The sequence below is a fragment of the Apium graveolens genome, chromosome 5 (genome assembly GCF_009905375.1).
Source record: "Apium graveolens cultivar Ventura chromosome 5, ASM990537v1, whole genome shotgun sequence".
NCBI lineage: Eukaryota > Viridiplantae > Streptophyta > Magnoliopsida > Apiales > Apiaceae > Apium > Apium graveolens.
The window spans coordinates 272,020,405-272,044,699 of NC_133651.1; the positions used below are offsets into that span (position 1 = coordinate 272,020,405).

General features: G+C 34.9%; 1 non-coding gene across 1 annotated transcript; it reads right to left on the minus strand.

Moving 5' to 3' along the window:
- Nucleotides 1-21,400: 21,400 nt before the first annotated feature.
- On the minus strand, nucleotides 21,401-21,507 carry LOC141662659 (small nucleolar RNA R71). Its single transcript, XR_012550762.1, has one exon. It is a non-coding gene; the product is annotated as a small nucleolar RNA R71 (small nucleolar RNA).
- Nucleotides 21,508-24,295: the final 2,788 nt, after the last annotated feature.

The window sequence follows — 24,295 nt, forward strand, 5'->3', positions numbered from 1 at the left end:
TTATTTTAAATTGTGAATTTATTTATTGGTCAATGACATTATATACAGAGTAGGATGTTGAATAAAAAAGGAAACTGTGTCCAAAAAATATATTCCGGTGATGATATCCTCTTGAAAGCTCATAAAGATAATTATGCTTAAGTCCCGTAGGAAGATTTATTCTTGCACAATTATAAGGTTAAGTGGATGATCAAGGATAAAAGATATTGATTAAATTAATTTAATTAATGGATGTGCGATATCTTAAACATGGGGAATTTAATAAGCAAATAATATGGGAGCCTGATTAAATAATTAATTTATGGAATTAGGAAAGGTAGTGAAAATATTAATTGTTTAGTGGATTGAATTAATATTTAATGACATTGGGCATGGCCCATAATGTCATTGGGAGGCCCGACCTAATTGTCTATGATCCCTACTATAGCCTATAAATATTCTAATTATCCTGAAGCTAAAGAAGAGAGAACACGAGAACTCAAAATTGAAATAAGATCCTAAGGTTTGAGAGAGGAAATCGTTTTTCTCAAGGAGCCAGCTAGGGTTTCGAATTTTCGGAGCTTTATGGAGAGGTACACCTTGGGAGATCGAAGCCCACTCTTCGTCCAAGGAGAATCAGGGAATACAGTAGAAGACGTGGATTTGAATCTCTTGCAAGGTAGCGATTAAGGTTAATGTTATGTTCGTACTCATTAATATTCATATCATAAAACGCAGGGTCGAGATCATATTATTCCAACAAAATCAACATCTGAATATCTAGTTAGTTTTAAGTCTGAATCTCTAGGATACCATAATCCCAGGTTCATGGTGCCTTTGAGATATTTAAAAATTCTTTTCACAACTAATAGATGAGGTTCTTTTGGATCAACTTGGAACCTTGTACAAATACAGGTTGCATACATGATATCAGGTCTACTAGCAGTCAAATATAGGAGTGAGCAAATCATACCTCTGTAGTTAGTTATATCTACTGAAGAACCGGTATTCAAATCTAACTTAGTTGTAGTGGCCATGAGAGTTGATGCAGTTGAGCTGTCTTGCATTCCAAATCTTTTGAGCAAATTTCTGGTATATTTGGATTGATTTATGAAGATTCCTTCATTGGTTTGTTTTACTTGTAACCCTAGAAAATAACTCAATTCTCCCATCATGCTCATTCGATATATAGATTGTATTAGCTTTGAAAATCTCTCACAAAATTTATCTTTAGTAGATCCAAAAATGATATCATCAACATATATCTACTAATAACAAGTCCTTACCATGGTATTTATAGAAGAGAGTTTTTTCAATTATACCTCTTGTGAAACCACTTTCAAATAGAAATAGAGCAAGTGTTTCATACCAGGCCCTTGGAGCTTGCTTTAGTCCATAAAGTGCTTTACACAGTAAGTAGACATGATCTGGATACTTTGGATAAATGAACCCTGAAGGTTATTCAACATAAACTTCCTCTTTGAGTTCTCCATTTATAAATGCACTATTTACATCCATTTGGAAAACTTTAAACTTCTTGTGAGCAATATAGGCTTCAAAAAAATCTTATTGCCTCAAGCCTTGCAATTGGAGAAAAAGTCTCATCACAATCAATGCCTTCTTGCTCTGAATAGCCTTTACAACCAGTCTTTCTTTGTTTGTTGTAATAATGCCCTCATTATCAGTTTTTTTTCTGAACACCCACTTTGTACCAACAACTGATCTATTCTTTGGTCTTGGCACAAGAGTCCAGACTTTGTTCCTTTCAAATTCATTAAGCTCTTCTTGCATTGCCGTAACCCAGTCAGCATTTTGAAGAGCTTCTTCCACCTTCTTGGGTTCATTTTGAGATAGAAAAGAATGGTAGAGACATTCATTTTGAATGTCTTTTCCGGTGTGTGTGACTTAGACCATTTTATTGTAGATGGAAGTTGACTCCTTGAAGAAGAACCTCCCCCTTGATCCACGAACTCTCTATTATTTCTTTGAATAGTAGCACTATTATTTCCTGATGCTCCCCCTGAATCAGTGTTCCCATTGTTATCAGTAGTTGACTAATCAGAATTTGAGGAATGTGAGTCTGATAACTTATCTACTGATGTTTCTTGAGTTCAATCACTTGTAGAAGACTTTGGACTTGAATCATGTTGCTCCCCCTCAATATATGCTTCAGTATTTGAAGAATTCCCACTGTTATGTGGATTATCATAGCTTTAAGTGATATTAGGATTTAATGTATTAGGATTAGGATTTAAGAGTTCAGCATATGGTACTTCATTTTCAAATCTCAACTTGTCACGGTCATCTACATCTTCTAGACCTGTTATCTTCTTTTCATCAAAAGTCACATGTATAGATTCCATGACTGTTCTTGTTCTGAGGTTGTAGACTCTGAAGGTTGTTGTAGATAATGGATATCCCATAAAAATGCCTTCATCATCTTTTAGATCAAATTTGGTAAGCTGCTCCGGATGAGTTTTGAGAACAAAACATTTGCAACCAAAAATGTGAAAGTATTTCAAATTTGGCTTCTTTCCCTTTACCATCTCAAATGGTATTTTTCCATGCCTGTTGATCAATGTTGCATTTTGTGTGAAGCAAGAAGTTTGCACAGCCTCAACCCAGAAGTAGGTAGGCAATCTTGCTTCCTCTAGCATGGTTTTTGCAGCTTATATGAGAGTTCTATTCTTTCTTTCAACAACTCCATTTTGTTGTGGAGTTCCAAGAGCAAAAAATTCTTGTTTTATCCCCTTGAGTTTGCAGAACTCTTCCATAGAACTATTATTGAACTCAGTCCCATTATCACTTCTGATGATCTTCACTTTGTATGCTGATCTTTTTTCCAGTTATCTCGCATTCCGCTATTCTGATATTAAAATTCGATAGAGACTCAAGAAGAATGGATGGAGATTCATCCTTGGAGTGCAGAAAATACATCCATGCGTTTGTATATTCATCAACAATTACGAGTGCATACCTCTTCTTGGAAATTGACATAACATTTACTGGAACAAAATGATCAATATGAAGTAGATGATATGGTTCAAGAATGGAGGGTTCAGTTCTACTCTTGAAAGATGTTTTCCTTTGCTTGGCTTTCTGGCATGAGACACATAAGCCATCGGGCGTAAACACTGCATTGGGAAATCCTCTCACAAGATCTTTCCTCACAAGTTATTTGATATTATTGAAGTTGAGGTGATAAAGTCTTTTATACCAGTTCCAGCTATCTTCCATAGATGCTCGACTAAGAAGACAAACTCCTGATTCATCAGCATTTGAGGAGACCCTGGCTTCATATAAAATACCAGGTCTTACACCAGTCATTGTAATCTTGCCATCAGTTTTACCAACAATTTCACAATGCTCCTCATAAAAGTTCACATGGTAACCTCTGTCATAGATTTGACTCACACTGATCAAATTATGCTTGAGTCCTACAACTAGATCTACATTTTCAAAGATGACATTTATAATTTTTATTTTTCCATATCCCAAGATTTTTCCCAACTTTCCATCTCCATAAGAAACACTTGGGCCATCTTTCTCCTCAAATTCTGATAGCAGGGATTTATAACCAGTCATGTGTCCTGAGCTACCACTATCCAAGACTACAGTATTTCTCCTGTTACCTTGCAATCAGTATTTGAAATCAGTTATTATTTTTAAGGACCCGGACTTGCTTTGATCCTTTTTCCTTTTAAAGTTTGTTAACATATGCAGCAGAAGACTTCTTATCAGAGTTTATGTTAACATTCTTACTATCAGTATTTACACATGCGGAAACAGATTTTGCTTTATTTAAAGAGGGTTTCAGTTCATAATAATCATAATGCAAATAGTGATACTCTTTACATGTATAAATAGAGTGCCAAAGACTACCACAATAAAAACAAGGACTCTGTGGTTTATATCTAACTATTCTATTCCTAAACTCTGATTTGGGAGGAACAATATTTATCTCTTTATTCTTCCTGCAAGAATTAGCAAGATGATTAGTACTACCACAGTTCAAACATGCCTTTCTAGGTGCATTGGGAGGAGTTACATAATTAACATTCTTATTAATACCTACCTTGCCATTTCTATTTTTCCTAGGCCTTTTCTCCTTGTTTTTCATGTGTAAATCCTTCAGCTTTTGCTTTAGCTGTTTCTGAGTCATTAAACTAATATTTACTAATTTTGTGTGAACTTTTTCACTCTTATCAGTAATTAAGTTTGATCTAGGTGCTGAGGTTAAACTTACCTCATTAACTGATTTAACAATATCGGTACTTGGATTAAACATTATGGTCTTCAACAGAACCTTGTTCAGTTTGACCTTAATATCGGTATTTACCGGTTTTGTTTTCTCAGTTTCCTTTCCAATTTTTTTACCAGAATTAGATCTATTAGCGTATCATAATCCTGATCCCCAACAACCATTCTCTAAAATTTCCTGAGTTAGTCCAAAGCTTAATAACCTCTCTTTCTTTAGCTAACTCCTTTTTTAGATAAGCAAGCTTTTCTAAAAAAAATTATTTAACATAAACAACATTATCTTTTTCTTTTTGAATTGCTAGCATGTAAAGCAACTCAATTTCTAGGTGATCATTCCTTTTCTTTAACTCAGAGTTTTCACTCTTGATTCTATTATTTTCTAATGTTTCATCCCTATAACTAACATTCAGAGATTAAGGAAACAATCTAAATTCACAGACATCATCAGTATCAAAAGCAAGGGTAGTCTGAGGTACCTTTAATTCAGCATTGTCAGCCTTAGTATTAGCATTTTCCATGAGAGCATAATTGACCTCATCATCTGAATCTAATGAATCATCCCAATTTTTCTTTTTTGAGATCAATGCTTGTTTCCTCTCAGCTTTGGGTTTTATGCAGTCAACTGAAAAGTTTTTAATTCCATCACAATTATAACATCTTTTCTTTGACTTGTCAAGTTTTCCAGGTTTTGATTCCTTCCAGTCAATACTTCTCATGTTATTCCTCTTATAAGAGTTTGAGGAACTGGAACCTTTTATGAAAAATCTTCTCCCTTTCCTGAAGTTCTTGTAGACCATCTTCTTGAAGCTTTTAACTAGTAGAGTAGCAATTTGTTCCATGTCTTCATTGTTGTCATGATCACTATCAGTATCTAATTTATTATCATTATTTGAGTCATCATCAGAGTTTGATGATTCAGTATCTGAATTTGTAATCATAGCTTTTCCTTTGGAGTAGCTTTTTCTCCTAGCTTTCTCCTTTGGCTTCTCTTCAACTTTGAGTGCAACTGGTCTACACTTGGATTCTTTCTGCTTGCTTCTTTGCTCCATCTCTAGTTCATGAGTTTTCAGTAATCCATAGATCTCATCTAGAGGTATGTCATTAAGTTGATAGTTATCCCTTATTGATGTGACCTTAAAGTCCCACTTTTCAGGGAGAGCAAGAAGAAACTTCAAGTTTGAGTCCTCTAAATCATATTCCTTGTCGACAAGAGATAAGTCATTCAACAACTTCTGAAATCTATCATAGATCTTAGTTAAGGACTCATTATCTCTTGAGTCAAAGTGCTCATATTCTTGAGTAAGTACTGTCCTCATGTTCTTCTTAATAACAATTATGCCTTGACACTTTACTTCTAAAGCATCCCATATTTCTTCTGCCGTTTTACATCCAATAACCCTATTGGACATAACACTATCAAGACTGTTGTGCAAGATGTGTCTGACTTTTGCATCCTTCATAATAGATGAAAGATTTTCAGGAGAGTAGTCCTTCCTTTCTTTGTCAACCATCTTTTCCGGTTCTCCTGCAACAGAAACAACTACCTTCATTGATTTATGAAGACCATCATAAATCCTGCTTAAATATTCAGGATCTGTGGCTTCCAAGCACATGGCCATCATGACTTACCAGATTGGATATTCATGTATCTTCAGGATTGGCACCTTGATGGCTTCATACCTACTCATATTGCTGCTAACCTGTGACGTGGTTGGGGTGGTGGTTGTGGATTATGTGATGCTTCTTTGTCTTCCATTAAAGATTGATTTTCAGATCTTAAACTGTTTGTATGTCAACAGCAAGCTCTGATACCAATTGTTAGGTCCATAATCAACTATAGAGGGCGGGGGGGGGGGGTGAATACATTTTATGTAAATAATTCGACAAAGCTTGAACGGAGTTAACAGTTTTTATATTAACATATAAAAACTGATTATAAACGTACTCTCTCAAAAGGATGAACAAGTATCCTTGAGAGCTGCTAGGTTATCCGAATGATATAAAAATGTTCGCAATGCTTATAGCATGAACCCAATATATGCTTTATATAGAGCACAGTTACACAATCAATAAGAAATCCTATTCTGCTACAATAAGGGACCTATTACATATCCATGTATGATTGCTTCTGAGATAAAGTCCTTCACCGCCTTGAATTCTTTCTTTCCTTTTACTCCATGAATATTTACTGAGATGACAAATCCTGATTACATTATCTGCTGATCATCAAGTACTGATATAAATACTGATGATGTCACTCTTCAGTAAATACTGATATAAGTCCTGATAAGAACTTTTAATAGTTTTTGTCCAGATATTATCAATTATATCTAACACTCTCCATATCCGTAGGTCGAGGCATACCTACTCGACCAAGTATCACGTGTTGGCCGCGATTTGGAGCCCTGAATGCTATGATCCCAAGTTCTAGCCATACCAGTATCATCGTAGCCTTTAGAAAAATCCCTAAGTTTGACAAATATTTCTCATATATTTTATCCCACTGTTGGTCCTCTTCAAGTTTCTTTACAACCCTACTCCTTGCAACTACTTCCTCATACTCCTTTTTCCTCAACTCAAGCTCATCCTCCATAAAGTGGTAATGTCGACCTATTTGCTTTATTTTAAATTCATGTTTCTCCTTTGAAATGTAACCATCTTTGAAACTCTTTTTAATGTTCTCTTCATACTCGATTGTTGATTCAATAAACTTCAAGTACATTTCCCCATAGCCAACAAACTGTTCATTGTCATGGATGATATACCATTCAGCGGCCCTTGCAGCTCACATACTTCTAAAAACTTGCTTGACGAGAAATATTTCTGCTCTTTTAGCTTCAGTAGGTGCCTGAGATTTCATCCATTTATACCAATTAACTTCGCCGTTATAACCAATATCAAAACTTCTGTGCCCCTTGCCCTTGTTAATCACCTCAGTATATAAATAACAAAATTTTAAAAATGTAATACCGAAAATGGGGGAAATTATGTTGATAACTTAGAGTGATGAACATATTTATAGGCAAAATTTGACATTGGTAAAACTTTATATTAAATTGTACATTAAGTAGTCAAAACATTCACTTTAATAACTAGTATGGATAAAAAGCTAATCTAAATATGTGGTTGAAAATGTAGATAAATCTAGTTCCAATATGGATAGTGTGTACAACTGTTATTCTTTCAACATACCATTTTCAGGTAGTTAAAAAACATTTATCTATTTTTTTCTTAAATTTCTTTTTTATGTCAAAGTAGTGTAGAAATACTACTATAATAAGCCACAACATATAAAATATGGAGTATACAACCATGTCTTAAAATATCTCGAAAATCACTATTTGTTATACTTGTTCACCTTTCCATTTCAATTAAGCAATTTTGCGTGTTAAAAACTATATCTTCATAATTTTTTAATACTATTTGTTGAGCAAGTTTGAAATAGAATATTTAACTTAACAATACTGGTTTGGATAACTCAACACAGAATGAGGACTTGAACGGAATTAACAGTTTTTATATTAACATATAAAAACTGATTATAAACGTACTCTCTCAAAAGGATGAACAAGTATCCTTGAGAGCTGCTAGGGTATCCGAATGATATAAAAATGTTCGCAATGCTTATAGCATGAACCCAATATATGCTTTATATAGAGCACAATTACACAATCAATAAGGAATCATATTCTGCTACAAAAAGGGACCTATTACATATCCATGTATGATTGCTTCTGAGATAAAGTCATTCACCGCCTAGAATTCTTTCTTTCCTTTTACTCCATGAATATTTACTGAGATGACAAATCCTGATTACATCATCTGCTGATCATCAAGTACTGATATAAATACTGATGACGTCACTCTTCAGTAAATACTGATATAAGTCCTGATAAGAACTTCTAATAATTTATGTCCAGATATTATCAATTATATCTAACACTCTCCATATCCGTAGGTCGAGACATACCTACTCGACCAAGTATCACGCGTTGGCCGCGAGTTGGAGCCCTGAATGCTATGATCCCAAGTTGTATCCATACCAGTATCATCGTAGACTTGAGAAAAATCCCTAAGTTTGACAAATATTTCCCATATATTTTATCCCACTGTTGGTCCTCTTCAAGTTTCTTTACAACCCTACTCCTTGAAACTACTTCCTCATACTCCTTTTTCCTCAACTCAAGCTCATCCTCCATGAAGTGGTAATGTCGACCTATTTGCTTTATTTTAAAGTCATGCTTCTCCTTTGAAATGTAACCATCTTTGAAACTCTTTTTAATCTTCTCTTCATACTCGATTGTTGATTGAATAAACTTCAAGTACATTTCCCCATAGCCAACAAACTGTTCATTGTCATGGATGATATACCATTCAGCAGCCCTTGCAGCTCACATACTTCTAAAAACTTGCTTGACGAGAAATATTTCTGCTCTTTTAGCTTCAATAGGTGCCTGAGATTTCATCCATTTATACCAAATAACTTCGCCGTTATAACCAATTTTAAAACTTCTGTGCCCCTTGCCCTTGTTAATCACCTCAGTATATAAATAACAAAATTTTAAAAATGTAATACCGAAAATGGGGGAAATTATGTTGATAACTTAGAGTGATGAACATATTTATAGGCAAAATTTGACATTGGTAAAACTTTATATTAAATTGTACATTAAGTAGTCAAAACATTCACTTTAATAACTAGTGTGGATAAAAAGCTAATCTAAATATGTGGTTGAAAATGTAGATAAATCTAGTTCCAATATGGATAGTGTATACAACTGTTATTCTTTCAACATACCATTTTCAGGTGGTTAAAAAACATTTATCTATTTTTTTCTTAAATTTCTTTTTTATGTCAAAGTAGTGTAGAAATACTACTATAATAAGCCACAACATATAAAATATGGAGTATACAACCATGTCTTAAAATATCTCGAAAATCACTATTTGTTATAGTTGCTCACCTTTCCATTTCAATTAAGCAATTTTGCGTGTTAAAAACTATATCTTCATAATTTTTTTAATACTATTTGTTGAACAAGTTTGAAATAGAATATTTAACATAACAATACTGGTTTGGATAACTCAACACAGAATGAGGACTTGAACGGAATTAACAGTTTTATATTAACATATAAAAACTGATTATAAACGTACTCTCTCAAAAGGATGAACAAGTATCCTTAAGAGCTGCTAGGTTATCCGAATGATATAAAAATGTTCGCAATGCTTATAGCGTGAACCCAATATATGCTTTATATAGAGCACAGTTACACAATCAATAAGGAATCCTATTCTGCTACAATAAGGGACCTATTACATATCCATGTATGATTGCTTCTGAGATAAAGTCCTTCACCGCTTTGAATTCTTTCTTTCCTTTTACTCCATGAATATTTACTGAGATGACAAATCCTAATTACATCATCTACTGATCATCAAGTACTGATATAAATACTGATGACGTCACTCTTCAGTAAATACTGATATAAGTCCTGATAAGAACTTCTAATAGTTTCTGTCCAGATATTATCAATTATATCTAACACTCTCCATATCCGTAGGTCGAGACATACCTACTCGACCAAGTATCACGCGTTGGCCGCGAGTTGGAGCCCTGAATGCTATGATCCCAAGTTGTAGCCATACCAGTATCATCGTAGCCTTGAGAAAAATCCCTAAGTTTGACAAATATTTCTCATATATTTTATCCCACTGTTGGTCCTCTTCAAGTTTCTTTACAACCCTACTCCTTGCAACTACTTCCTCATACACCTTTTTCCTCAACTCAAGCTCATCCTCCATGAAGTGGTAATGTCGACCTATTTGCTTTATTTTAAAGTCATGTTTCTCCTTTGAAATGTAACCATCTTTGAAACTCTTTTTAATGTTCTCTTCATACTCGATTGTTGATTCAATAAACTTCAAGTACATTTTCTCATAGCCAACAAACTGCTCATTGTCATGGATGATATACCATTCAGCGGCCCTTGCAGCTCACTTACTTCTAAAAACTTGCTTGACGAGAAATATTTCTGCTCTTTTAGCTTCAGTAGGTGCCTGAGATTTCATCCATTTATACCAATTAACTTCGCCGTTATAACCAATATCAAAACTTCTGTGCCCCTTGCCCTTGTTAATCACCTCAGTATATAAATAACAAAATTTTAAAAATGTAATACCAAAAATGGGGGAAATTATGTTGATAACTTAGAGTGATGAACATATTTATAGGCAAAATTTGACATTGGTAAAACTTTATATTAAATTGTACATTAAGTAGTCAAAACATTCACTTTAATAACTAGTGTGGATAAAAAACTAATCTAAATATGTGGTTGAAAATGTAGATAAATCTAGTTCCAATATGGATAGTGTATACAAATGTTATTATTTCAACATACCATTTTCAGGTGGTTAAAAAACATTTATCTATTTTTTTCTTAAATTTCTTTTTTATGTCAAAGTAGTGTAGAAATACTACTATAATAAGCCACAACATATAAAATATGGAGTATACAACCATGTCTTAAAATATCTCGAAAATCACTATTTGTTATACTTGTTCACCTTTCCATTTCAATTAAGCAATTTTGCGTGTTAAAAACTATATCTTCATAATTTTTTTTAATACTATTTGTTGAGCTTGAAATAGAATATTTAACACAACAATACTGGTTTGGATAACTCAACACAGAATGAGGACTTGAACGGAATTAACAGTTTTTATATTAACATATAAAAACTGATTATAAACGTACTCTCTCAAAAGGATGAACAAGTATCCTTGAGAGCTGCTAGGTTATCCGAATGATATAAAAATGTTCGCAATGCTTATAGCATGAACCCAATATATGCTTTATATAGAGCACAGTTACACAATCAATAAGGAATCCTATTCTGCTACAATAAGGGACCTATTACATATCCATGTATGATTGCTTCTGAGATAAAGTCCTTCACCGCCTTGAATTCTTTCTTTCCTTTTACTCCATGAATATTTACTGAGATGACAAATCCTGATTACATCATCTGTTGATCATCAAGTACTGATATAAATACTGATGACGTCACTCTTTAGTAAATACTGATATAAGTCCTGATAAGAACTTCTAATAGTTTCTGTCCATATATTATCAATTATATCTAACACTCTCCATATCCGTAGGTCGAGACATACCTACTCGACCAAGTAGCACGCGTTGGTCGCGAGTTGGAGCCCTGAATGCTATGATCCCAAGTTGTAGCCATACCAGTATCATCATAGCCTTGAGAAAAATCCCTAAGTTTGACAAATATTTCTCATATATTTTATCCCACTGTTGGTCCTCTTCAAGTTTCTTTACAACCCTACTCCTTGCAACTACTTCCTCATACTCCTTTTTCCTCAACTCAAGCTCATCCTCCATGAAGTGGTAATATCGACCTATTTGCTTTATTTTAAAGTCATATTTCTCCTTTGAAATGTAACCATCTTTGAAACTCTTTTTAATGTTCTCTTTATACTCGATTGTTGATTCAATAAACTTCAAGTACATTTCCCCATAGCCAACAAACTGTTCATTGTCATGGATGATATACCATTCAGCGGCCATTGCAGCTCACATACTTCTAAAAACTTGCTTGACGAGAAATATTTCTGCTCTTTTAGCTTCAGTAGTTGCCTGAGATTTCATCCATTTATACCAATTAACTTCGCCGTTATAACCAATATCAAAACTTCCGTGCCCCTTGCCCTTGTCAATCACCTCAGTATATAAATAACAAAATTTTAAAAATGTAATACCGAAAATGGGGGAAATTATGTTGATAACTTAGAGTGATGAACATATTTATAGGCAAAATTTGACATTGGTAAAACTTTATATTAAATTGTACATTAAGTAGTCAAAACATTCACTTTAATAACTAGTGTGGATAAAAAGCTAATCTAAATATGTGGTTGAAAATGTACATTAATCTAGTTCCAATATGGATAGTGTATACAACTGTTATTATTTCAACATACCATTTACAGGTGGTTAAAAAACATTTATCTATTTTTTTCTTAAATTTCTTTTTTATGTCAAAGTAATGTAGAAATACTACTATAATAAGCCACAACATATAAAATATGGAGTATACAACCATGTCTTAAAATATCTCGAAAATCACTATTTGTTATACTTGTTCACCTTTCCATTTCAATTAAGCAATTTTGCGTGTTAAAAACTATATCTTCATAATTTTTTTAATACTATTTGTTGAGCAAGTTTGAAATAGAATATTTAACTTAACAATACTGGTTTGGATAACTCAACACAGAATGAGGACTTGCAAATAATCTATATTCCACTAGAATCAGTTCAGAATGATGATTTGGTATATACATAGATTTTTTCCGTGTTTCAGAATACGGTTAACCAATAATTCTTTATTCAAAAATAATAAAAAAATGTTGTTAAGACCCTATGAATCGATTAAAACATCAGATTCATACTAGAACACGATGATTCAATAAAAATTATAACCTAAGCCAAATTGAAATACATGTAATGGAAATTGGATTTTAGTCTATGAATATTGAAAGGAGAAATATCTTGCATTCTGGTTCATGGTTTCTCTTGGCTATATGGTTCATCCGGGGATGATCTTGGTAGCTACAGTGAAGAAGATGTCACGAAAGTCCGTATGAAGTTCATTAATATGTTCAGACAACGGAGGAATACAGTTGAAGTCATTTGAAGCAGTTATTAAGGGTTAGTGTGAAGACCAAAAATATTTTAGTGAAGCTGAATGGATATCATAGAAGACTCAACAGTGGTTTGTATATTTATAATACGAAGGTCTGAGAGCGGAACTAATCGTCCGTGAACCAGACCAATTGCGCTAGGTGTCAGTGATCCGTGAAGGGAAACTAAGTATTATTCTCAAAAAAACTGTTAAGTGGTATTCATAAGGGTAATATTATATTATTTAGTTACAAAGACCTGAAAATTGGAAGATCAGAAGACTGAAGACTGAACACTTGAAGATACAGAGATATACAACTCAAGGCACAAAAGAATGGCTTAAAGGCTTAAAATAATTTAAGTAAAGATCTTAGGATTATATTTTCTATTTGTAAAATCAAATGCAAGCAATGATGGTTGATTTGTAGCCTTGGATGATGCATTGGTTGATTTATAGCTCTTCAAGTAGTTACATTGTCAATTTGTAACTTCTAAGGTAGTGTCAAGTCACCATCAAGCCCCTCTCTCTACTTTGGTCGATTTATAGGAAGCCATAAATAAGTCATTTTTAAAATCTAGCTTTTTCCTTAAGTGTATTGCCAATTTGCACATGAAAAAGTGGAAGTGGTCGATTTGTTGCTTCTTTTTGGTCCCTATGGTCGATTTTTGGACAATCCAAGTAATGCACTGTCAATTTGTAGCTTCAAAGGGACCCATGGTCAATTTCTAAGATGAGGAGAGAATATGAAGTCGACTTGTAGCTCCTACACTAATGCTTGATCAATTTTTAGCCTCATCATGGTCGATTTATAGAACTCCAAACTCATTTATATGGACTACAATATGCCACATGTCTTTATCTTCTCTATCAAGTCGCATTACTATATATCCATCAGATCTTTGAAGGAACAAGTAGTCTTCTCCAGCAATACAATAATGAAACTCTGCCGAATTCTTTTTGTGAGAGCTAGTTTGATTCTTTTAAGGTTTTTACAAGGAGAAGTGCTGCCAAAATTTATTCACACCATAAAGATTTATACTGCTACATTCACAAGCTTTATATTTATGTTTTGATAAGATATTTTATAATATCTCTAGCTTGTTTGAGTGATAAGATGAACCTCAGATTAATAACTTATTGTATTTGTTGCTTCAAATCTTTTGTATTTGATGTTGTACATAAAACCCCGTGGTTATTTTTCTTAATACAATAATTTAACCTCAAATATTGTGATTATTCATTTTAGTTTTGATTCCGCTTAAACTTTGATAAAAAAGATTAAATTACATTCACCCGCCTCTGTAATTGAACTCTGGACCTAACACTATTTTTTCAAAATGTAAACGTACTATACATCTACTACAATATTATGCAAAAAATAAATTAATTTACACATATTTATCAAAATCAAATGAATAATCAAGGGTTTATAATAAATGACTCTTTAATGCACCCATTGGATCAAAATGGAATAGATTCCAAAGGTGCTATTTCTTAAGGAAATGAAATCCAGAAAACTAAATAATATCACAAAATGATCAAGTGGTGTCACATCACCAATAAAACTATCCACCATATAGGAAATGTAGAAATTCAACTATCACAATTTGATAAAGCTATCAAAACCTGAAGATTGGGTTCATGACAGCCTGTGGCACCTTTAAAACACAGACATGATTGAAAATGATTGTTTGAGAATATATTCTCCATCAAAAACTTATTTCTAATAGTTTTCAAAATAATTTTTAGAAAGAAAAGGTATTTCCAAGGTCTTCATACTTATCTTCTTTATCGATTCTTCAAATGACTCGTCATCCGCTTCCAAACTCTTCTTCTCCACGTCCTAAAGTTATCGATATTTTATGTTGTCGTCGAATCGTAGTAGTCTCAAAAGATTTCTCCAATAGATGTTTACAGCTACTAGGATTTTTATCTAGCTCATCATAACCTCTCAAACTAGCATGCCTTATCTTAGCTTTCTTGTTGGTACTATATCCAATAGTCCAGCACGAACTCGATATGAGCATTGGTGTTCTTAAATAACTATACACACTTTTACACACTCTCATTTCTAGTTTATTATAACCTCAGCTCTGCTACCATTCTGTAACGCCCCCAAATTTGTGGTCAAAGGATTTGGTCATCATGATGAAACCTTAATCCAAAATAACCTGTTTAATAAAAAAAATGCCAGCAGTTAAAATATAATACTTGCGACCCCAAACTATACCAAGATCTTTTTATGTTATAATTCTAGAAACAAGATATCCAAATTCCACAAATAAATTTTTCTTTCTTTTAAAACTCCTTTCAACAATTTTCAAACTCAATACTAAACCCGCTAGTTTAACTTCGAAAAGAATTATACTAGACCCAAATACATGATTATTCAACTATAATATATATACAAAAAGCTTTACATAACAGAAGTTACACTAATTCTGCAAACCCTGGACCAACCACCTTCCAAAAGCCTTTTTCTCTGCTTTTCCCGAATTACTCGGCTAAATAGCGCCAGTTAATCTTCACTGGAAGTTTAAATTTAAAACATGAAAGTTTTGGCGAAAGAAATGCTCAGCAAGTTCAATTTAACATATATGGTTCTTTTGATATAAAAAACCCACATATGCAATAGAGCAGAACATTTAAAACAATAATTGCTGAACTAGAAAATTTGTTAAGAAATCTAATAATTATTTCCTTAATTGTATTCAAAACCCTTTTCATATTTTTGAGAGAAAAATGCTTCAGTAATACTTTAAATCTCGACCAAATTAAAACTCGTAAAGCAATGTTTATGGAAATATCGTAAACAACAATATGAAACAGTGACTAAGGACTGAATCATAAACGTTATTTAAACCCCCACTCTTGACATTAATATTTAGCTTGATGTCAATGTCAAATTATATATCAATACTAATTTTAGATGCTCACAACATACCAGTACTGATGTATTGAAGTCAACATCGATCATATATATCAATACCAATTTTTTATATTAACAGCAAATTAAATATCAACATCAACCAGAAACTAAATCAGAATTGTATTCCGTATTTTATCCAAAATAGAATTACTTGAAAAATTATTTATTATATCATTATCAAAAGCAATACAATTTAGATATCAACAAAAATTTAGGTTGAAACCAATTATACACTATGTTGTTCCTGATGATCAGTCTCGGAACAGCACCGGTATCCTGCAACCATACCGTAATTATAGGGCATCCTAAAAGGCATATATTCATCTTGCAAAATATTATATTTTCATATAATAGCTCACGCTGGATCGGTGTCTCGGCTACTTACGCTATAACCAGTAACCATCCAATCTTAAAAATAATTTAAGAAATGAGTCAAATTAACTGACATCCTAAATAATTTAATTCCCCCATTCCACTTAGGAAGGAATCATCTCAAAATTAAATCATTCTTCTCAAAGTCTGAACATTCAAAAATCCAACATTTGGATATGTAGAAACACTTAAATATTCTGAACGTAGAATAGTGAAAGAAGAGTACTTGCATAATAAGCATTTAATTCAGCGATATGTAAAACGCTGATCTATTCTGAACTTAGAATATGGGATAATATTTGTTTAATCATACCTAAGCAAATTGATATGTAAAACATTAAAAAATATTCGGCAATTATAATAGTATAGGGAAACTTGCCTTTGATTTCTAACAGTTAGGCATACTCGCAATAACACACAATAAATTATTCTGACAGCTCGTGACATCACCGCCTTCTACTCCAGTAATCCTTTGATCTGATGGTTCTACAATGGCCTCAAGCCTGATATATCATAATATTTTTTTTTACTTTTTATCCACCATCTGGTCCTGATTGACTCGGACGATCCGCTTCTATAATTAAAAGATACACTTTAATCGTCTAAATGATAATTTATTTGACGAACTACGCGTCAAAACTCTATCGTCTGCCCATACGATAACCCACATATAAAGAGACAATTAAACACAAGACCCTTGACCCATGTAGTCACATAATTCACATTGCACGTAATCACATAATTCACTTATCACATAATTTATATAACACATGACTCAGTTCGTCAAAAGATTTGACTCGATATGTTTAAAACTGAAATCGAGTCGAAAATATGACATTTCGACAAATACGCGACTCAGAACTAACTTGCAAAATAAGAGACCTTTCTAAATAAAAGGATTTGTGTCTCAAAATTATTTAAATAGAAGCATAATATTTTTCTAAGTCTAGACGCGTTCGTTTCGTATTAAACGGATAAACGGTCTATTTTCAATGAACAAAATAAGAATAATTCAATTACTAATAGTATTAATTAAATATTCGTTACCTTTATATAATTTTAAAATCTCAAAATAATTCTGAAATATTATTTGGCTTAACTATAAATAATTACATTGCATTTAACTATTTTTAATTGAAATTAATTTATTAAATGAATTAATCAATTAATTAAATGAATAAATAATTAATCAATACTTTGACGCCCTCAATCTCGGGGTTAGGAAATGAGGACCCACACACCATTAAACTAATAATAAATAAGCATAAACCACGATTATCTATTAATAGGATATAAATAGGATTAAGTTTGAGACAAGATTACAACTACCAACCATATAATATATTTTACAACCTAAAATAATATTTAATTTACACAATCGATTCCGACTTAGAACCGACAGATAACCCATTGTATCTTTATAACCTTCCAACTATAGGGCTTGCTCACACAACCTGTACTACCTTCTCTGACAGCTGGAAGCCTACGACACGGTAGGGGCCACCAGGTACCCTCTTACGAGTAGTGCGCCTAAGTCTGGCCATCTTCTCGCTTAACTATCATGGTTAGAACAAAGCTAAAATATATGTGCACAAAAAGCTCAGCAAGTAACTATATGACAGTTCTATGATGCAACAATATCAAATAACCAAAACTGCTTTTAAGGCATTCTACTTTAATTCTCTACGTGGCAGATTTCTATTTATGGCTACGAAAAGGGGTTATGAGGAAAGATTTAGTCTTTGAGGAATCAAGGCTCAAGATAGGGCGAAAGCCGACATTCATCATAAATCAATAGTAGGATCACAATGGATCTTTCAAGTGGAAAGCAAGAATCTATTCAACTCTGGGAATCAGTTATATGATTGATAATAATATCAGAGATAAGAATCAGGGTTCTCAAAGCTATACAATAAAATAATCAACTCATCTCAATTCATTTTAAATCATTTCATTTTCAAGGAAGTAACTGCTAAGGAAATGTATTTCGATTTCTCTCTATAAAGTGACAGGGAACCCTTGATTGGACTACTTTGACTTTCATAAATAATAATATAGGTGATCATCCCGTACCGACCTCCATCTGGTCGTTAAGGTACCTATGGCATAATTTAATCCTTAAATTTGGACTAGCCCCGCTAGTCTCTTATATGACTGGACTAGTCCTACTAGTCGCTTACGTCTCATTCCAATCCACCAGAAATTCATTTGGAAAACCTTGTGTTGGAAAATAAAGGTTTGACTAAGTTCATTTTATCATTACCAAGAATATGAAATCATTCGGACTCTTTCAACTCAAAAATCATTCTTAAGTTTAATTCAAGAATTCAAAGATAATAAACGGATCAAAGGTAATCAAAGATCAATTCTAAAGATCTTGATCAAATGATAAACAAGGTATACATGATAGGGAATCAAAATAGTTTCAAGGATCAATACAGGTTAAGGTAAATAAAGAAATGAAGGATTTGGGTTAATCGAAACATTACGCAAGGGAGTTCATAAAGGTTCTTATAGGGTTTACGAGAATTCAGGGTATCAACAGGTGATCATGATAAGAACAAAAAGGTTACTATAAAGGTTTGAACAATAATCATATCAAGTCGTTACAAGAACAATATCAGGGTGTTTGAAGGGATCAATATCAGGTGTGGTACAAAATCAATATTAGGGTTCAAGAATTAATAACAGGTTATCACAAGTGTTTATAAAGATCATTACTCTATCATGGCATCAACGATATCCTCTCTATACATAATTTATACAAGTAGGCAAAGTTACTTGCCTGAATTCGCTTTCCTGCTTTACAGGGTTTGAACTACTGCCACCTAGAACACCTTTCCCTTTTCCAGCCTGAATCCCATACGCTCCGAATCTACAATCCGAAAATCAAAACCCTAATTAGATTTGTGGCGCCCTCCAAACCCGGGTCAGAAGTTTAGGGTCCACACACACCTTATTTAAAACCTGCTTATAACAATATTAAATATAATAATATGCAATGACCCTATTTACTAACTACCACGGATTGCAACAGGTTAAAGTACGCATGATAAGTGGCATTTTATACCACTTAGAGCGTCTTGAAATCAAGTATTTTGTGTATTTGATGCGTTTTTCTAGTGTTTATGCATTTCAGGGTTTTAGTTGCATTTCGGGGGAGGAATCATCAAGAATAAGCCTTGCCATGTGTTCACCATTGCGAGAGGAAAGAAACGGGCAGATTACGGCGAAGAAACGGAGCGAAATCAGAATTTTTCCAGTAGAGGTCGGAGCGCCCGCTCAGCATTGCTGAGCGGCCGCGCAGCAAGCTGAGCGCCCGCTCAGCTATGCTGAGCGGCCGCGCAGGGTCGGGAAAAAAGACAAATTATTTTAGGACTTCTACTTCTGTTTGGTTTCCACTTCTATGTAATCTGAGTTTTATGGGACTATGATATAAGTAGATTTGAGACGTTTTCACAAGGGGGGATTGAAGAAGATTGTGTTTTTACGTAAGGAGCGAAGGAGATAAGGAAGAAGACCGATTTAGCACACCGCAACGAAGAGGAAGCATATGTTCTTGTGATTCTTGTTTCGTTGTAACGTTGGATGCTAGTTTTCTTGCTTTGAACTTATTTACTCTTGTGACGTACTCTATTTTAATATAATTAGTTTAGTTATTATTTTCTTGTGTTTGTTTATCATGATTTCATATGAACCCATGATGACGATAAGTGCTATTATGGGCTAATCGTGATCATGGGGTTGCAACGGATTTATTATAGAATTCTTTAGTTAATTGTTTAATACTTTAGTGTGTGATGATTGCATGATATCTAGTATTGGTTGTGCGTATTCGTCTTATGTGCGTCGCGAACATATAAGATAGGGTGTTAATCTCTTGTGAAGCGACGATGGATCTTGAGATTTAGAACTTGCCATGCTAGCATAGGTTCATGTACGTTGTGCATGATTAGTGGGTAACTCTAACAGTTTTATTTGCCCTATGTAATCAAAAGGAATAACTTGTGCTTAAATCGTTGTGTTGTCAATTTCTGTAGACATATGGGAACTCAACATAATTGATGACAATTTAACTTCTATCTTAATTGTGGATGCTTGGTAGAATGGTATTAGTACAATGAAAGTTGGCTTTTATCAGTTTCATGTTATTCGATTAATATCATCACTGTCTCATGCTACGAGTAATAACAATGGCTATAGAAGGAAGTAATAATGAAGTTGTGATCTCATGAGTGTTTTATTATTGATAAATTGAAGTGTTAGTTAAGTGATTAATTAAGTAGTTAATTATAGTTAATATTTAATCAACAATTTTAAGTGTTAGTATCTTAACATTGAGAAGTAATCATACATTGGTGAGTGAGTTTAATTAGACAATAATTTAGTCTGAGTCTCTGAGGGAACGAACTAGAAAGTATGCTATATTACTTGCGAACGCGTATACTTGCGTGAATATTAGTGCATGTTTTCGCCCTAACAAGTTTTTGGCGCCGCTGCCGGGGACTCGGCATATTTGTTTAGTTTATGTACTTACCATCATTGGTCATTAGGACTCAGTGATTAGGACGTAGTAGTTACTTATTTTTTTCGGTTGTGTTTTAGGTACTTTAGCAAGCGTTTATGCAAACTCGTTCTCGTGCTCGCAAAAGGACTTTAGATACAGCTGAGGAGACAGACGAAGTTCTTGATATTCCGGAAAAGTTAGATTTTGAGGATTCGGATTCAGGAACTGAGCAGAAAGAACCAGTAAACATGGGAGATCGTATTGTTCAAGCTGATCCAGCTCTTATGGATTTTTCTCGGCCTAAAATTGATGACATTCAGTCAAGCATCCTTCATCCGGCTATTCAAGCTAACACCTTTGAAATCAAGCCAGGCACTATTCAGATGGTGCAGAATTCTGTTTCTTTTGGAGGAGCGGCAACTGAAGACCCCAACATGCACATAAGGAATTTTGTCGAGATCTGCAGTACTTTTAAGTATAATGGCGTGACTGATGAGGCTATCAAGTTGAGGCTTTTCCCATTTTCACTGAGGGACAAGGCTAAAGACTGGTTACATTCTGAACCAGCTGGGTCCATCACTACGTGGCAAGATCTTGCGCAAAAGTTTCTGGTGAAGTTTTATCCGATGGCAAAGACTGCTGCTATGAGGAGTGCTCTTACTCAGTTTGCGCAGCAACCTACAGAATCTATGTGCGAGGCTTGGGAACGCTACAAGGAAATGTTGCAAAAATGTCCACATCATGGAATGCCGGATTGGATGGTGATCACTGGTTTCTATAATGGTTTGGGGGCCCAATCTCGGCCCATGCTCGATGCAGCAGCTGGAGGCGCCTTATGGGATAAAAGCTATACTGAGGCGTATAATCTTATAGAGACGATGGCTGCAAATGAGCATCAAACCCAACTCAGAGGATGACATCAGGCAAGGTAGCAGGTATTCTGGAAGTTGATGCAGCCACCGCTATTGCAGCCCAGCTCCAAGCACTATCAATGAAGGTTGATTCTCTGGCTACGTATGGAGTTAATCAGATAGCTATGGTTTGTGAGCTTTGTGCAGGTTCTCATGCTACGGATCAGTGTTCTCTTGTCAACGAATCTGTTCAGTATGTGAATAATTATCAGCGACAACAGCAGCCTGTGCCAGCGACCTATCATCCTAACAACAGAAATCATCCAAATTTCAGCTGGGGGAATAATCAGAATGCTATTCAGCCACCATATCAGCAAGGAGTGAGTAAACAGTTTAACCCACCTGGATTCCAGCAACCACAGCAGTATGCTACAAGGCAATCATATCCGCAACAGAGAAGTGTAGCTGCACCTACTAGTGCTGATTTTGAGGAACTTAAGCTGTTGTGCAAGAGTCAGGCGGTTTCTATCAAGACCTTAGAAAATCAAATCGGTCAATTAGCCAATGCAGTGCTCAATCGTCAACCTGGCACTCTTCCCAGTGACACGGAAGTACCAGGCAGGAAGGAAGCTAAAGAGCAAGTCAAGGCTATTACCTTAAGGTCTGGAAAAGTAGCTGATGCTGAAAAGGCAAAAGAAGTAGAAGCTGAAATTAGAAGTGAAGAATCTAAGCAAAAGGAGAAAGCGGCGGAACCAAGGAAGACTACTGTTGAACACACTCTGCCTGAGGCTAATACAGGGGAGAAACAGCTCTATCCTCCACCACCTTTTCCTAAGAGATTGCAGCAACAAAAGCTGGATAGACAGTTCGGGAAGTTTCTGGAGGTGTTCAAGAAACTTCACATCAATATACCTTTCGCGGAGGCTCTAGAACAAATGCCTAGTTATGTGAAGTTTATGAAGACTATTCTTTCAAGGAAGGTGAAACTGGATGACCTTGAAACCGTTGCTCTCACGGAAGAATGCAGCGCTGTTCTGCAGTAAAAGTTACCACCAAAACTGAAATATCCAGGATGCTTCACCATTCCTTACATAATTGGCAATCTGACGTTTGACAAGTGCCTTTGTGATTTGGGAGCAAGCATTAATCTGATGCCGTTGTCGATCTTTAAAAAGCTGGATCTGCCTGATCCAAAACCCACATACATGTCGCTACAATTGGCTGACCGTTCCATTACTTACCCAAGGGGCATAGTTGAGGATGTGCTCGTCAAGGTGGATAAGCTCTTCTTTCCAGCAGATTTTGTTATTCTGGATTTTGAGGAAGATAAGAAGATTCCCATAATCTTGGGAAGGCCTTTCTTGGCTACTGGCCGTACCTTGATAGATGTGCAAAAAGGTGAACTTACTATGCGGGTCCAAGATCAGGATGTGACCTTCAACGTATTCAAGGCAATGAAATTCCCTACAGAAGATGAGGAGTGCTTAAAAGTCGATGTGATTGATTCTGCGTTTACTTCGGAACTCGATCACATGCTAATGTCTGATGCATTGGAAAAGGCCTTAGTGGGGGATTTTGACAGCAATGATAAAGATAGCAACGAGCAATTACAATATCTGAACGCTTCTCCCTGGAAGCGAAAGCTGGACATACCATTTGAATCTCTTGGTACTTCTGACCTTAAGAACGCTGAAGGGAAGCTCAAACCATCAATAGAGGAAGCACCTACCTTGGAGCTCAAGCCATTACCTGAGCACTTGAGGTATGCTTTTTTAGGTGATTCATCTATGTTACCTGTTATTATTTCATCTGACCTTTCAGGTAGCGAGGAAGATAAGCTCTTAAGGATTTTGAGAGAATTCAAATCGGCTATAGGATGGACCATAGCAGACATCAAGGGGATAAGTCCTTCATATTGTATGCATAAAATTCTGCTAGAGGAAGGTAGTAAGCCAACTGTGGAACAGCAACGAAGACTGAATCCCATCATGAAGGAGGTGGTGAAGAAAGAAATTCTGAAATGGCTAGATGCAGGCATCATTTATCCTATTTCTGACAGCTCGTGGGTGAGCCCCGTACAATGTGTACCTAAGAAGGGAGGTATCACTGTGGTCGCAAATGAAAAGAATGAGCTCATCCCTACTCGAACAGTTACAGGATGGAGAGTATGCATGGATTATAGAAAATTGAACAAAGCCACAAGGAAGGATCACTTCCCTCTTCCATTTATTGATCAGATGCTTGACAGATTGGCGGGTCATGAGTATTTTTGTCTTCTAGATGGTTATTCCGGGTATAATCAGATTTGTATTGCACCAGAGGATCAGGAAAAGACTACCTTCACTTGTCCATTTGGCACATTTGCTTTTCGCAGAGTTTCGTTTGGGTTATGTGGCGCCCCGGCCACCTTTCAGAGATGTATGATGGCTATATTCTCTGACATGATTGGAAATAATGTCGAAGTGTTCATGGATGACTTCTCCGTCTTTGGACACTCATATGATGAATGTTTGAATAATCTGCGAGCCGTACTCAAAAGATGCGTGGAAACTAATTTGGTGCTCAATTGGGAGAAATGTCATTTTATGGTGCGTGAAGGCATTATCCTTGGGCATAAGGTCTCTAGCAAGGGTCTGGAGGTGGACAAGGCCAAGGTGGGAGTTATTGAAAATCTTCCCCCACCTA